This window comes from Crinia signifera, chromosome 4 (genome assembly GCF_055691185.1).
Source record: "Crinia signifera chromosome 4, ASM5569118v1, whole genome shotgun sequence".
NCBI classification, from domain to species: domain Eukaryota; kingdom Metazoa; phylum Chordata; class Amphibia; order Anura; family Myobatrachidae; genus Crinia; species Crinia signifera.
In genome coordinates this window covers 39,816,620-39,831,114 of record NC_139220.1, presented here as the reverse complement: position 1 = coordinate 39,831,114, position 14,495 = coordinate 39,816,620, and positions in this window count along the sequence as shown.

Genomic DNA, 14,495 nt, shown 5'->3' with positions numbered 1-14,495 from the left:
TAAAAAAAATAAAAAAATACAGGTGCCAATTTTCTGGGTTGGGATCATTTGGTCTATTGCATTATGGTAGAAAGTCATTAGGTCGAATCCATTAGGTCGACATGCTAAAAGGTCGACATGACTCTAGGTCGACATGGGAAAAGGTCGACATGATTCTAGGTCGAAAGGTCGAAAGGTCATTAGTTCGACAGGTCATTAGTTCGTTATGGTAAGCAGCTCTGTCACACTAGGTACCCACTCCGAGGGCTGAAATTTGTGCCCAAATCATATTGCACGGTACTGGAGGTATTGTGTGGCCACACCCCCGAGCATTTGTCCTGATCAGCATTGCTTAGCAACTGATCAAGCCAGGTAAAGGTCTTCCCCTTCCCTCTTAGCGAAAGACCATCAGTAGATTAGTCTCCGTATATATTTGAAGAAACACTCTGTAGTGACACAACACTGCCAGTCTCCCCCTATTATGAGCCCCCTTTATGTAGGAACCTCATCGCCCCTCCACCACACCATTACCCCCTCCTCCTGCACCATAAAAAAAAAAAAAAAAAGATTGTAATGCCTCATCTGGCCACCAGGGCTTTCATGCAAGTGAGCATGTGCCACACCAGCAAGTAGTAGTAGTTGGAAATCTACCACTGGGTGGACCCCAACTTGGGGGGATATCACTTCTTATTGATTAGTAAAGAAGATTACCGTTATTTCCCAACAAGCATCTTCTTTGGATTAAAAAAAAAAAGTGAAATACAGGTTGAGTATCCCCTATCCGAAATGCTCGGGACCACGAGCATTCCGGATAGGGGAATTTTCCGGTTTTTGGAATATATTTTTTAAAGCATACTTACCTGTCCCCTGATGGTGTCCGGTGGTCCCTCGGCATCCACGCAGTCCCCGGGCGTCCACAGCAGGCCTCCGGCATCTTCTCTGGGTCTCCAGCGGTCCCGGGAATGCATTGCGCGAGTGTGCGCGCGTACCGGTGACGTCACCGGCGCGCGCGCACACTCGCGCAATGCATTCCTGGGACCGCTGGAGACCCTGGAGAAGATGCCGGAGGCCTGCTGTGGACGCCCGGGGACTTGGTAAGTATGAAAAGAGGGTTAGGGGGTTGAAAAAAATAAAAATAAAAATTCGAATGATTCCAAAAACCACGGTTTTTGGAATAATTCAGATAAGGGATGTCCGGACACCGGATACTCAACCTGTAATATGAAAAGATGTAAAAAAAATTGATTACAATGTTCCACTACATGGTACTGTATATACAGATGGAACCCCTCTCATTCAGGTAGGTGCTGGCCAGGTCCTGTACCGACGAAGCTCCCCATTGGTCCCCGTCGCCTCCCCGTTGGTCGCCACCGCCGCCTCCCCGCACACCCCCTAACCCTGCCCATCTCCTTGAAGCAGAGACAGGTAGGGTTTCCGATCCCCACCACAGAGTGACTGGGACATGCATGCGTGTGAGACGCTTATGCTTCCCATTCAGATGGAGTCCCTCAGTGCTCGCCAGCGGGTACATTTTGGCGAGCCCTGGAGCTGAATGAGAGGGGTTCCATCTGTACCAATTTTATTTTATTTTTTTTCCTCGAGCTGGCTGTCATCTTAAAAAAAATAAAAAAATACAGGTGCCAATTTTCTGGGTTGGGATCATTTGGTCTATTGCATTATGGTAGAAAGTCATTAGGTCGAATCCATTAGGTCGACATGCTAAAAGGTCGACATGACTCTAGGTCGACATGGGAAAAGGTCGACATGATTCTAGGTCGAAAGGTCATTAGTTCGACAGGTCATTAGTTCGACAAGGTCATTAGTTCGACATTGTCTATGTCGACATTCACAAGGTCGACATGGGGTTTTTCACTGTTTTTTTACCTGAATGTCAACACAGTCGACATGGACACAGTTTAAAGTGCACTGCATCCCCTCGCATCGCTCGCTGCGCTCGCTATGCGTCGGGCACGGTGCCTCGCTACGCTCGGCACACTATTTTATTCTTCCACCACGCCCTAGTGGATGGTAGGGCATGAAATACCGCCTGTCGGCACATGTTGGCTCAAAAAACAGTGAAAAACTCCATGTCGACCTTGTGAATGTCGACATAGACAATGTCGAACTAATGACCTTGTCGAACTAATGACCTGTCGAACTAATGACCTTTCGAACTAGAATCATGTCGACCTTTTCCCATGTCGACCTAGAGTCATGTCGACCTTTTAGCATGTCGACCTAATGGATTCAACCTAATGACTGTCGACCATAATGCAGTAGACCAAATGACCGCATCCCTATAATACCATCAGTGTACCTGCTCACATCTGCTGGCCGTTTAAATATTTACAAATACCCTGTTTGCTATTGTACAGAAGAAGTGAGGGGCGCGCCATCTACAACCAAGCAGGAATAATGCAACACTCATCATTTTAATGCACGAGTAATGGATTTTGAGGTAAGGTCCGCTTATTAAATAGTTAATTTATGCACAAGTGCAAGTTTCAGATGAATTATGACTCTCATTGCTGAATCAATGTCAATGCCCAGTGGGAGAATAATGCATGGGAGAAATGGCAAATGTAAGAGAGCAAAGCACTTATTTCAGACAAAGTTTACTTCCATCATTTGGGACAAGAAGCCGGTGGTCATTAGGACCCTATTACAATCAGGGCCCCGGGGGAGTTAGGATAACAGTCTTTGTTCAGTAAATACATAAGCAATATATAAATGCACTAAGCCTTCCTTATATTCTATAAAGATCTACAGAAAACTATACAAATAAATAATTCAAGAGAAAGTTTATCATTATTTTTTTCAGTGTTTTTATATATATATATATATATATATATATATATATATATATATATATATAAAAAACACACTGAAAAATATATAATATATATATATTAATATATATATACATACAGTATATGTTTCCTTACAGCCTATCAGAGGTTTTGCGACCACTGAATGTCTTGTTGGAGACAGTCACATTTAATACCTATCACATCTTATCAGGGTAAAGTGGTCATTCTGGAGGTGGTAGAGTAATAAAATGCTAAGGAGTTTAGGATTAAAATAAATATTTGAGGTATTAATAATTGGATCTTGCCATCCCAAGAACAACTGCAGTATGGAACTCTTTTGTCTTCCTCAGTGGCGATTTCATTAGGCATGTAAGGCACATGCCTAGGGGCTGGGTGTTGGGTGGGGGGGCAGCCTGCAATGTACCCGTAACTGCAAAATATTTTCCCTGTACTGTATCATATGCCGTCTTTTATAATCGCTGGCCGTATCCAAGTTGATTGGCAGGAAGCCGCCGTTTACTGGTGCAGCCGCGATGACCTGATCTAGAAATTAGCAGCCAAGTGATCAGTTCTGAATAACCCCCATTGTTAGCTTACAGAAACTGAAAGCTCATCTGTTTGGCATTTGTATAAAAACTGTTTTGCACCAGGAGAAAAGAGTAGTATATTCACACAGTGCAGTTTCTAGAAAATACAACTATTGACAACAGTCAATATGCCCTGCCCTCACTTGCCCAGATATTTTAAAAACTTGTCATACCTCCCAAGTTTTGGGAAGCATAGAATGGGACTGCCAAAACAGGAGGCCTGGCCTTGGCCTTACATGAAAAGACTACCTTACATCCCAGTTTCTCTTCCCCCACACATTAGCCACCACAGAAAAAAATATCCACATTGCACCTCACAGAAAAATAATACACATTGACCCCAAATATTGAGAAAAAAAAATCATTGGTGCCCATAGGAAACAAAAACAATTACATTGGTCCCCACAGGAAAAAAAAACACATTTGCCTCATAGTAAAAAAAAAAAAAAAAAACACATTAGATCCCACAGAAAAAAAAATATATCAGCCCAAGTTTAAAAAAAAAAAATATTCTGCCACCTACAAAATAAATAAAACGAAATGGTCTCCACGGAAAACAATACATTGGTCCTCAGAGCAAAAATAAATTTAACACAATGGTAGCCATGGAAAAAAAAAAAGAAAAAATACATTACAGTGTCCTATTTACCATTATAACATCCACTGCTCTCACTGAAAATGTAATGTAACACAAGTTAGGCTTGTCAATGGATCAGATGCTGTTGTTTAGCAGGCAAATATGAGAAATAAGTATGACCAATTGTATAACCTAGACCCAGGCCCCTCTAAGCCTCTGGGCCCCATAATATGCCCATTACTACACACTGATTGTAGGGACCTTTTACATTTTCATTTATTTTATATTGCAATCACTCTACCATATTTATTTTATTCTTGGGTAGTACCTATTATTTTCTACAGTATATTGAGGACACTATACAATATTTATACAATATTTATTATATAACGGGGCATTGTTTTACATAACATTTTTGTATAGTAGTGCATTTATTATTTAATAATGAGGGCACTATATATTTTTTTATTATTGAGGGCACTATACAATCTGCAGGTATAATACATTATTTATTGCATACGATGGGGAATCAGGCACTATTTATTTTTTTTACTAAGGGGACTATACATTATTAATTGTATACCGGTGCTTTATGTAATATTTAGTTGATATTGATGACACTATAGATTATTTATTATATATTGAGGGAACTTTACATTATATGTGTTGCACACAAAGGCTCTATACATTAATTTATATTGAGGGCACTATACAATATTTATTTAACACGGGGGCTTAATGCAATATATGTTTTATATTGAGGGCACTATATATTATTTTATATTGAGGGCACTATACATTATTTATTTCATATTGCGGGCACTATACATTATTTTTTTATACTGAGGGCACTATAGTTTATTTATTTTATATAGAGGACACTATACATTATTTATTTTATATTGAGGGCACTTTAAATTATTTATTTTACATTGAGGACACTATACATTATTTAGTGTACAGTGGGATACTAGGCATCATTTTATACCGAGAGGACTTTACATTATTTATACCCCTTTTGCATCGCAAAGCCAGGTTGAACATCCCGGGTTCAACCCGGGTGCAACCCTGGTCCAGCACTTTTACATTAAACCCGGGTCGCCCATTACACAGAGGACGGCCTGGGTTTAAGCCTTCTTATAACCTGGGCCGATCGGTCGAAACGGGTTATAAGCTTTGGTGCTTTCACACCGTACCTCGATCCAGGTTGACATGTCACCATCCTGGCAATAACCCTGGTTTGAGAAGTGGTGTAAAAGGAGTATTAGTTACACCAAGACACGGCCAAATTAAGGCCCCTGTGATTTTTGAGGATGCTAGAGGAGGCGGCGGCCTTCTCTACCATCCTACAAAACGGTCTGCTGTTAGGGGGGCAACCATTTTGTGATGGTCACATTCATTAGCAAGAGCCAGGAGGAGTGCCGGGACTGCAGACAAGTAGATCTGTGGATCCCGGGAAAAAGAGCTGTAAGGCAGGTTGGGGGGTTGGGATTTATTGGTGGTGGTGGTGGTGGGGGGGGGCTAATGCTTCCGTAATTTCCAGCGGGGGGGGGGGGGCACATTTTATAGTTACGCCACTGATGCATATATTGTATGCTGGAGGCACTATAAATTATTTACACGAAGGGAACTATGCATTATTTAATTCTGAGGGCACTATACATTATTTCTTTCAGTGGCGTAACTATAGCTCCGCAGCCCCCGCGGTGGCGGGGAGGCGCAGAGAAAGTTTGGGCGCCGGGGGTCTGCGGGGCTATAGTTACCCGCTGCTGTCTGCGGGTACCTGCCTGCCGTGCCGTCACAGTCCCGTCTCTCCTAGCGCTGGCTCCTGCTTCTATAATGAAAACGGACACTTAGAAAATGGCTGCCCCCATACTGCAGACAGTTTTCTGTCTGCAGTATGGGGGCAGCCATTTTCTAAGAGTCCCTTTTCGTTATAGCAGCAGGAGCCAGCGCTGGGAGAGACGGGACTGTGACCGCAGATGCAGCGGCGGGCAGGTATGTGCATGGGGGGGTGCCGAGGGAAGTGGGAGTGGGGGGGGGGGAAACTGTGTGGCGGGGGGGGCGCAAAATAAGTAGTTACGCCACTGATTTCTTTTATATTGAGGGCACTATATATTATTTAGTGTACACTGGGAGACTATACATTATGTTATACTGAGCTTATTTTATATTATTTAGTTACACTGAGGACATTATTTTTTTTTTTCTGGGGCACTTTATGAAGGCAATATAAATGATTTATTTACACCGAAGACACTATATGTTATTTTATACTGAGTGCACTATCAATTATATTTTTACTATATATTATTTATTGTACACCATGGCACTTTTCAATATTTATTTTTATATTTAGGGCATTGTACATTATTTAGTGCACACTAAGGCACTATGCATTATTTTAAATTGAGGGGACTTTATATTATTTATACATTAGTAGTATAGGGGACACTATATATATTGTACACTGTGGTTTTATGCAATATTTACCTTATATCAATAGCACTACACTAGTGCACTATGCATTCCTTTTTATACTGGGGGCACTATACATGATGTATTTTATACTGGGGGCACTATACATGATTTATTTTACACTAGGGGCACTGTAAATACATTTATTGTAGTTGATAGTATATTAAATGCACTCTACATGATTTATTTTACAATGAGGGCACTATGCATTATTTTATTCTGGGGCATTATTGTTTGTTTTTGGCACTTATACCAATTTGCATGGTGGCATGCAAATTGGGACTGGCATGAAAATTTTAGGGACTGCCCCACAGTTGCACATAGAGAGGCATCCCAGGGGAACACCTCCCAATGGGACTGCCTTGGTGACTGACAGGTCAGACATCCAATAGCAAGTCACTGCCAGTCACAGTGAAGCCATGCAGTCTCAAAGAGTGCATATGGCTTCACTACAGTGGTGGATTCTACCTGGGGAGGCTGAAGCTGTGCAGCCCATAGGTAATGTTCACTAGAGGGCTGTACCGATGCTAAGTAGCACGCATCTTTTAAATAATGGGATAGATATAACAAGATGGTTTACACCTCGCTTTTCCCTAAATGGTATGCTGCTTAGGGATCTACAAACCACAACACAAGGACAAATGTAATAGGGTATGAGAATCAGAAAGTGAGAAATTTTGGGTGAGCTTTCAAATTTTTTTTTAAGTGGCAATCAATTACATGGCAAAATCAACCTGTTTAGTGTAAATGATTGGCGCTTTAAAAAAAATTGAAAAACTCTCCCAAAACCTTTCACTTACTGATTCTCACACCCTATTACATTTGGGTACTTGTTTACTAGCACAGTGCCCAGATTTTCTACGTACGGCACCGTAGGAAAATCGCATCACATTATAGCGGCATGCGATGCGATGTGATGCGATTTTTTTCTTGTATTTTTTTTTCTTATTTTACACCACTATATCGCATTGCATTGCATCGCATGTCCCGCAAAATCGCATTGCATTGAATGCGATTTTATAGGTTGTGCGATGCCATAACATTAGGTATACTATAATATGATTGTAGGTCCCAAAAATAGATTTAACGCACCCCCCCCACTATCCACGCCCCCCCCCCCCCCGAAGCGTGGCGAGCGCAGCGAGAATGCGTCCTCTGACTTTTTCATTACCCCCCCTATCCATGTCGGCATGGAGTTGATTTTATATAGAGTGGCGAGCGAAGTAAGCCACCGAGCCCGAAGTGTGGTGAGCGCACCGAGCGCAACGAGGGGCCACGGATTACTTTACATGTATTCCACATCCCCTCGTGTGGCTCGCTGCGCTCGCCACGCTTTGGGCTCGGTGGCTCACTGCACTCGCCACACTATATATATTCAACTCAACGCCGACGTGGATAGTGGGGTAATGAAAAAGTCGGAGGACGCGTTCGGGGGTGGCGTGGATAGTGTGGGGGGGGTGGGTTAAACCTTTTTTTGGGACATACAATCATATTATTGTATACCTAATGTTATCGCATCACACACCCTATAAAATCACATGCGATCGCATGCGATTTTGCGGCAGATGCGATGCGATAGCCCGGGGCAGAGAGAGCAGTGAATAAATTACATAGGAAAATCACATCGCATCACACATTGCATGGCCCTAAAATGGCCCAATGCGATGCGATGCAATTTCACTACGCAGAATAGCCCACTAAGCAAATAGCTAAGAAACAAATACCTACATTTGTCCCACAGTGTCCTACTCTAGACCTCAAAATAGTAAATCTTTGGTTTAAGGACTAAAAAAATCATCCACTGTGTTGTTGTGTGCAATCTGTTGCTTAATACCCATTTAGCAGTGACTTATTTATAGTGGGTGCACTGCTCCCATTTTTTAATACTTAACCCTCGCGAGTCCTGCGGTAAAGGCTGCAGCGCAGTAGAGTCTGAGTCCTCTAGTGCTCAGAATCTACTGTGCTGTGCACTAGTGCGGCCCTGTGGCGGTGGCGGCCGGGAGAGAGTAGGGGGCCTGTACGGAAGAGGCTGCACATGGGCCTCCTTGTCTCTTAAAGCGCCTCTGCCATTTGGTGTTTCTGTGTTTTTATTTGTTTCCTCAACTGGTTCATTTATATATTTGTGTTCAGTTATGGATATGGATATTCACTACAGAAATCCTGAAGAGACGCTCATTAGGGGGGAGATTACCGCTATGACAGAAGTGATATAATCTTTGTAGCCCCGTCACTCTGCACCAGGCCTTTTAGTAAAATGGAATAACTTGCTGGCTGAGCATGATTTGTTTGATGAGTAATTTCTCCATGTATTTTCAAGGAGTCTCTTATTGATCGCAGCTGCATTAGATACTGAAGTAATTTCATCAGAAACACAAGGCACATTAACGAAGCCTAGTGGTATTACTATAACACAGAGTACTCGCAGCTCCTGGGCTGATGCTTCCTGTTTTGTGTTTGTTGTTTCATTAAAAGGCTTGGGACTGTCAGTAAGTGTCTTGATAAAGCATCATTCTGGATCCACAAATTTAAACTTTGGCTGCTGAGAGGTACAGCAGAGAATCCCTGCTTGTTATCCCTCTGTGATATACAGTATATACTGTGCGTTTTAGGGCAGATATTATGCAGTGCTCAATACATGTACAGGAAATTGTGCAAATATTTTTTTGCATACCTCCCAACTGCTTTTCGCGGGTCCGTCCCATTTTTTTGGGACGTTCCCCATCCTGCCCGGGGCCGGTCAGGGGGGACAGTTGGGAATCCCCCATCACCCGTGAATAGATGCAGTGTCTATTCATGCAGCCAGAGGGGCTGGGGGAATGACCAGCAGCTCACAAAGCTGTTGGACATGCCCCTACAGCGGTGAAAACAGGGGCGAGGCCTCATGGGAGCATCGCAAGTGTAGGCCCCTTTCCCACCAGGCCACACCCCCAAAATGTTGGCGTCCATCCAGTTTTGTCTGTAAAGTTGGGAGGTATGTTATTGGCGGTTTACGGGTGGCTGTCGAAGACCTTAACACTGCATGGAAGACACTGAATCCTGCCTGACTGTTATTTTAAATACATTGGCGTGACTTTTCAGAATCACTGGCTGGCCTTTCAGCCATAGTTGTGTAGTAAGTGTCCACAATGGTATACTGATTAGTGGGTAGCACTGGTTATCCACCAGTCATGGTGCAGGTGTGGTTGGGGCTAAAGGCGGTGATTCAGGTTGGCTCAGCAAGCAGTGAAATTCATGTCTTACTGAGCACTGAAACGCCACTCATTGGTCAAACGAATGCCCGCCCCCTTCTGCCATCTGAATGTCCGCTCTGGCCTGCAAATGGTTGTGTACACCTAACCTTAATCGTTTAGCAAACACCATTAAGCACAAATCTCAATGTGTGTATAGGCCTTCGGAATCTCTTCAGATTTATTGTAGCTACAAAGCAAATTCCTGATTTTAAATTTCCTGTACACAAACATGGGCCTTCTTTTCGCATTACACCCGCAGAGCCCCGTCAACTGACACCCAATTCACATACTGCTCATGTGGAGTAGGGCTATAGAAAAAATATAATTCGAAGGAAGTCCATTATTCACTTAAACCAACGGTTGAACAGACACGAAAACCAAAATAAACAGAAAAGAAAAACTCTAATAAACTGTAAAGAAGTAATATTTCTTATATCAGGGTAACAGAGATCATATTCATTTATGTCATAGCGATGGTTCCCAGATAGTGTTTATAGGTCTTCATGGCAACAGACATTGCACAACTGTTCTTTGTGGCAGACGTTCCCAAGATGGAATTTCAAGGAAAGTCTGGAAACGCAATAGATTCCCAGAGACCAGGCCCTCTAATTATACGTAAGAATTTGCTTTATAGTCCCACTTAAAACCAAAAATGTAGTTATGACTGGAATTAGAAAGATAAGTTAAACAAACCAACCTGTGGTCCTCTGATCCGTGAATGATACAATGCCAGTAATGGTCCCAAGAAGGAGATCCTTCCTCCTTGTAACCCCCAGCTAATTACATTATGACAGAATGCCCCTTCTGAAAACCGGGGTGATCACATCAGCTTGGGTTCCCCAGTTCTAATAAGGCCTGTTATATTTAAACAATGACTCAGGAACATCTGACCCCCTCTGTTTGCTCTCCCCAATACATCTTGTGGCAGAGTTGAGCTACAATACAGCAGTTTTAGAACAAGACTCCAGGAGCGATAAGACACAGGGCCAGATGCACTAAGCTTCAAAAGTGATAAAATAGAGGGTGATAAAAAGCCAGCCAATCAGCTCCTACCTGTCATTTTTCAATCACAGTCTGTGACCTGGCAGGTAGGAGCTGATTGGCTGGCTGTTTATCACTCTCCATTTTATCACTTTTGAAGCTTAGTGCATTTGGACCGATCTCTGTTCCATGTTTCAAGAGATATCTGTTGTGGTACCTGTGACTCTCAGTAGAGGACAGCTTGGTTTGGGTAGCTTTTAGAGACCATCCATGTTGCTTATAATGGGTTATAATGACAAAGCTGAAGTCAAGAATTTGGAGAAGGCAGAAGGAATAACCAAAGGCAATTGGACGAAGAATTTAGAATTATGAAGGACGAAGCTGAAATTGATAAACAGGCAAACAAAGCAAGAAGCTTTGAGGAACCATAAGAAATGCTCCCGCTCGGAACGCACAGGGTGCCGCATCGGCTTGGTTGAGGGGAAGGAGAGAGAGATCTAGCAGAAATAGACTTGCCTGCACAGTCTATTTCTCCTTTTGCTGTGGTGCTGCGCATTGGGATCAAATCTAGATCGCATGCAGCTTAATACTGTGCAATTCTGACTAAAATTCTATTCAATTTGACTGTCTCGCACCGTGTGTACACAGCATTCAAGTTTAAGTGTTGGCGGTTCACTGCCACCAGTACTATCTAGCTGGAATTGCAGTTGGTCCTTACACCAATCATGTTTCAACACCAACCCAGGTTTCCAGACTTGTTCAGTGTCCACAGCAAGTGAGCAATTTGCTACGTATCACACAGCACCATATATGGGTTAGCCATCACTACAAGGACCTACCTACTGTATTTGAGCTAGAGCCTTGTGGGGGGGGGCTATGGGCAAGACCACTACTTGTCTGGTTTAAAAGCATCTGCCCCTTGGCAAAGTGACATGTGTAAAGTCAATGGCTGGACAGATACTTACTAGTATCAGAGCCAGATTTGGATTTGTACACGAACCTTGTGGTTTACTTACAAATCTGATGCTGGGGGAACACGTTCTGCACATGTACAGAAGGAGTCTTGCTAACAGTCGCTGCTTAGCCGCAGCATGATGAACATGCTGCAGGCTTTGGTGGTCAGCGACTGGAACGTTCTACAAAACAGGGGTCATGGGCCTACATTGCTGGATGGAGACTTCCTGGACAAGGCTGAGAAAGTCTGTTGGCCATTCTGAATAAGCTCTGGACTGCGTACATTGGGACTGATAGTTGTGATGGTGAACCAATACTGAATCATCAAGTGTAGCGCTCAGCCACTCCTGGTGCTATGTTGGGCAGAATTGTAACATAGAAACATAGAATTTGACGGCAGATAAGAACCACTTGGCCCATCTAGTCTGCCCCTTTTTTAAACATATTTAAATCCTTATTTTTTCAAACCATATTTGATCCTTATTTCTCTGTAAGGATATCATTATGCTTATCCCAAGCATGTTTAAATTGCACTACTGTATTTGCCTCTACCACCTCTGATGGGAGGCTATTCCACTTATTTAATACTCTTTCTGTGAAGTAATTCTTCCTCACATTTCCCCTGAATCTTCCTCCCTCTAGTGTCAGTGCATGTCCTCGTGTTCTGTTGCTCCTCTTCCTGTGAAGAATGTCTCCTACCTGTACCTTGTTATAACCCTTGATATATTTGAAAGTTTCTATCATGTACCCCCTTTCCCTTCTCTGCTCTAAAGTATACATATTAAGATCTTTTACTCTTTCCTGGTACGTTTTGTGATGTAGGCCATGCACCATTTTAGTTGCCCTTCTTTGTACAGTCTCTAATGTATTTATATCCTTACACAGTACTCGAGATGAGGTCGTACCAATGACCTATACAGTGGCATTATTACTTCTTTCTTTCTACTGCTGATACCTCTCCCTATGCAACCAATCATCTGACTTGCTTTCTTCATTGCTTTGTAACATTGCCTACCTGCTTTTAAGTCCCCTGAAATAGTGATACCTAGATTTCCCTCTTGTAGTGATAAAAAAGGGCATGTTAGAAATAGAGTTTAAGTTATAATTATTATGTTGTGAATTTCTGTCCAGTATTGGACTAGAGAGGTTTATATTTTTGAGCACCAACCCCAAACACCATCTATGGTATATTTTAAGACATTATCTTTTTTTTATGTTATTTTATGTTTTTTTGCTTCTAGCAATGCCATCTTCTTGAATTTTGTGTTGCTAATGGTTCCATGTATAAATAAACTCACTAGCGGGTATCCCCACAGGCCACACCCCAAGATCATCACATAAAACCAATACTTAACTTAACTTATCTATAAACTTATCTAAAATAAAAACACAGACACAAGTGCTGGCGTTTCAAACAGACTGTCAAAATTTATTTTGACAAGCAACTAGGATAACTATAAAATGGTGGCGGCACCAAAGAACGGTCATTATAGGAAAGTGGGGTTTAAAGATATTCATGCATACCATCGCTGGGTTTACTCTCCCTGCACGACCATCGCGGCAGATGGTAAAATGGCCATCCCCCGTGCAGAAGCGTGGCCCATGACAATCGTTGCCAAGGGAGAGCGCACCCCACTATCTACATACACACGGATCTATTAGATATGACCGTTCTTTACCGCCGCCGAAGAAGAGAAATAGGGATGGGTGGGCGGGGCTTCCTGAGACAGAGGAGGATCACCCTAACTCGTGATCAGTTCTAAGCCTGCTAATCCCTCCCCCTGGCTCTGATAGGCCTTGTGCCCATCCTCATCAACCTCACATGTGACATCTAGCAAGTGTAACCTGCTGGAACCCTGCGTGGTTTATGTCAGCCTCATTGCTTATCCAGCATTCGGTGTCTCTATAGATGAATATGGACATTCTTGTCCTGTATCAACAGTTAGTTTTAGGGGTTGTCATATATTATTGCTATTAACTAGTATTTAAGTTGTTAGATTAATATAGAGGTTTTTTATACCTAAGGAAAAGATCCTTTGGGGACCAACTTTTTGTTAAGAAGAGAATTGACTATATTATCTTATTAAATTCTTTATTAGTTTAGAATTATATTTGCTTTATTTTTTGATGTAGAGTACAAAATTATAGGGTAAGAATTTTGTTTATTAACCAATAATGTGTGGGAGAGGTACAGTATGTTTTGCACAGCTTTTTATAAAGATAAGGATTGTACGGTTGGCCCCTTTTCTCGATTTGCTTAATCCATTTCTATTCATAGATTTTATTTTAAGTTCATGTTGTAGTTTTGTTGAGTTAATTTATTATTGAGTAATGGCACAGTTGGTAATTACACGGGAAGAGGGACATTTTGAAGTGTCTTCTGAATTTCAATTCCTCATTGTTGCGAAATGTTTGATATATATATCATTTTTGTATGGGGGGCAGCTAGGCTGTATATACTGTATTATTATTTATGAATTGCAATGTTTAAAGGAATTATTATTATTATAACATTTTATTTATAAAGGAATCACAGTATTCACAGTGTTAGCTATATAGATATAAAGGGGTACATTCAAATGATGTCAAAATTGTTGACATAAATAGGTCAGAAGGGGCTCCGATCTCTTCAGCTGTTTTTTTTTCCGGCATGTCGGAATGTTCCGACCTGCCGAAAACCAGGTAGATTGATGGAATAGCTGCAAATTCAAGTGCTTTTTACATAAACACAGCCAAAACCGAAAGTTTTTGCCCATGTTTCTGGCAATCTCAATCCGACATTGAAAGATGCCGGATTGAGGCAGGGACGAAGGCTCTGGGTGACCATCAGCAGCTTACATGGTGCCATTCTCCTGTCTGCTGCCTCCCGTACCCACCTGCCGCCTCCGGTACCCACCTG